Source organism: Cupressus sempervirens, chromosome 10 (assembly GCF_028749045.1).
Source record: "Cupressus sempervirens isolate cs-2001-9-10 chromosome 10, ASM2874904v1, whole genome shotgun sequence".
Taxonomy (NCBI): Eukaryota; Viridiplantae; Streptophyta; class Pinopsida; order Cupressales; family Cupressaceae; genus Cupressus; species Cupressus sempervirens.
This window is the reverse complement of record NC_143127.1, coordinates 781,169,997-781,173,344: the sequence shown is the minus strand read 5'-3', so window position 1 is coordinate 781,173,344 and position 3,348 is coordinate 781,169,997.

The following is a 3,348-nucleotide window of genomic DNA, read 5'->3' as shown; positions in this document are numbered from 1 at the left end:
CATTGTTTGTAGCTGCATTGTTTCTCATCTTAAAGGGGGGTGTTAGAGTAAAGTGTTAATTTAGTTTAATTTATTAAATTAACTTTACTCCCTTATTAATATTTCACATAATGCACTTTTCACTTCCATTTAATAATCAATTAGTAATTATTATATATCATTTACTTCTTAGGGTTTGTCTTTTAGGTTTACAATCTCCTTATATAAGGATTGATACTTTGTAATTATTATTCATTTTATTCATTTTTGAAATACAATTTGCATATTTTTTAGAGAAAAACCCTTGCCTCTTCTTGTCTTTTTCTTCTTTGTGACAAGTTCTTCCATGCATGCATTCTTTAGGCTCTATGGATTTGTATTGCTCAAATCATTCAAATACTACCAAGAACTATAAGAGCATAGTTTATAGTAAGCTATATTTTGAAGAAGCAAGATATTTTGGTCTAATCATTATGACAAATTCTAGGTTGGATTCCCTTCCCCATGACTAGATGAAAATGGAACTCAATGGTACTGCTAAGGAAAATACTAGTATGGTGAGGTGTATTGTTAGGTATTCAAACTAATCATTTAGCTAAAGTGACAAGTATCCTTCATGATTTGGATCATAGGTTATTATCAAAGTATACTTAGTTATATTTCAAATATAACTAAACCATCCTAGACCATTGAAAACATTGCAATGGAGGAAAAAGGTATTATGGTTAACTTTGAAAAAGTTAATATTTCTCATTTGTATCATGAAACAAACTGTATTGTTAACATGTTATCCAACTTGGCAGTTACTAGGAGAGCCAACATATCATTGAATAATGAGGTGGGAACATACCATTTTCTTTATTCATTAATTAATCACGACAAGAAAAAAACTAAATATTTATGTTTTTTAAATCTTCTAAAACTCTAGGAAACTAAAGTTCATGATTGCATTACTTTAATGAGTTTTAACTTCAACCTAAAGATGTTTTTGTTGGAAATATAGATGGAGTAACTAAGAGTGGGGGGAGGTGAATTAGTTACCACAAAAAAAAATCCATAGATCCCTTAGATGTCTTATAAACTTAGTTACTATTGTCACTCAGTAGCCACACAAAAAAATATTGTAACTTGGTAGATGTATGTTAACTTATTACTAATCTTTAAGCATTCACAAAGATTTAATATGCATGCATAAAAGAAATAACATCAACACAAGAGACATCAAATTTAATGTGGAAACCCAATATGAAAAAAACCACCAAGTAGCTAGCTACTGATATTCACTTTTTTGAAGTGAGCCCTATTAGGAGCCAACCCTATTAAAGGTTACAAAACACACTATGAGGTGTGACCTTGTTAAAGGATTTAATCACCCTACTAAGAGTGGCCTTCCTAGACGACTTTTAGAATAATTCAATAGAGCTATCCACCTTGTTAGAGGATTTACAAAATGACTATTAAACCAACTCTGTTAAGAGATTTAGGAATCACTGCTACAATGATAATAAAAAAGTAACAATAAAGTGACTTTAATGAGATGCAATTGAACTTTGTTGTTACAGATCTCTATTCTACTTCACTAGATCCTCTTTGATTCAATACAACTTTGCTTCTCCTCAAGGATATCTGATCCTTTTTCAAAATTTGCTCACACTTTTCCCTTCACATAATTAACTCACTTGCATGCTCACTCATTCATTCATCCATACTTTTGAATTCACAACTTGACCTTTTATTTATACCATACAAATTATCTAGTTAGCTCATTTACAAGTTACATTTACCAATAATCGTTACATTAGTCAGCTACAAACATTACATAAAAAAATTAAACTTTATTTCTCAAATCAATGAAATCCTTCATTCATCAACCTTGCTTGTTAAACACTACTTCATAAATGATTTCCAGTGTTAACCAACCGAAGTTCAGTAAACACTGAGAATTTTGTAAAATCCTTTAGAGACTGAGTGAACTCGGTAAACACTAAATTTCCTCTCCTTACCTTGTAAGCGTAGTAGAAACTAACTTCTGTCACATATACCTTCGATGCCTAAGTGAGCTTGATAGAAACCGACTCCACAGTGTAACCACCAAGAATGCTTGATAGGCTCTATAATTCACTTTGCTAATGATCTGAGCTCCGTAGACTCTATAATTTTCTTTGCTAACCAACTGAGCTTAGTAGACTTTGTCTTATAATTGATATGATATTTTTGTAACATCAAAGACAACACACAATTAAACCATTGTATCCAACAATCTCCCTCTTTGGCATTAATGGCAATAAAAAATGTCATAGCAGAATGAAATTTGAGAACAAGTCTTTTTGTAATAGAATATTTCTCCCTCTTAGATTTTATGCCACAAACTTCTCAAATACAATAATCTCCCTTTGTAAAGGAATTACATAGCTTCTTTTCAAACAATTTCAAATTTCAAAAAGATATGACAGTATACTCTCCCTCTTTGACAACACATGCCAAAGACAACACAACACAAACCAAATGAGTAGCAATGTACCTTAAGTACTGATTCATATGCAATGTTTCCTTGATTATGCTACATCAACTGATAGATCTTCAACTTTGTATCTATAGATGCATCACTAAAACTTCATTTTAGTGAGCATCAGATAGGGGAATGACCCCCAACTTACCTCTTAGATACAAGAATGCATCCTTAGGTAATGGCTTGGTGAATATGTTAGAAATTTGTTTTTTTATATGGACATATTCCAATCTGATCTCCTTATCCTACACCAATTCTCTAACAAAGTTATCTTTTATTGCAATGTGCTTGGTTTCTGAATGCATCACTAGATTTTTAGATATGTTGATTTCACTTGTATTGTCACAAAACATAACAATAGGTTCTTTGATTTCCACCTTCATTCCTTCCAATAACTGCTTCAACTAGACAATATTAGAATAGTTTACTGTTCCTGCAACATAATCTGCTTCTACTATAGATTGAGATGTGTAATTTTTCTTTATACTTGTCCAAAAAACCAACCTCTTTCAAAGAAATAATTCTCCTGCACTTCTACTCTTTCTGTCATCAATGTTTCCTGCCCAATCTGCGTTAGTAAACACTTTCAAATCTAGATTACCTCCAAATTTGTACCATAATCCATAATCTTTAGTGCCTTTCAAGTATCTCATGATCTTTTTGATTGCCATGATGTAATTTTCTCTTGGTTTTTCTGAAAATCTTACTACAATACCAACTTCAAGAGAGATATCTGGCCTTGTATGAACTACATACTACAATTTTCCAATCATTGATCTATATAATGTCTAATCCACCTCTTTGGATTCTTCATCCTTGGTAAGCTTTAGTCCATTGCACATAGGAGTTCCAATTGGTTT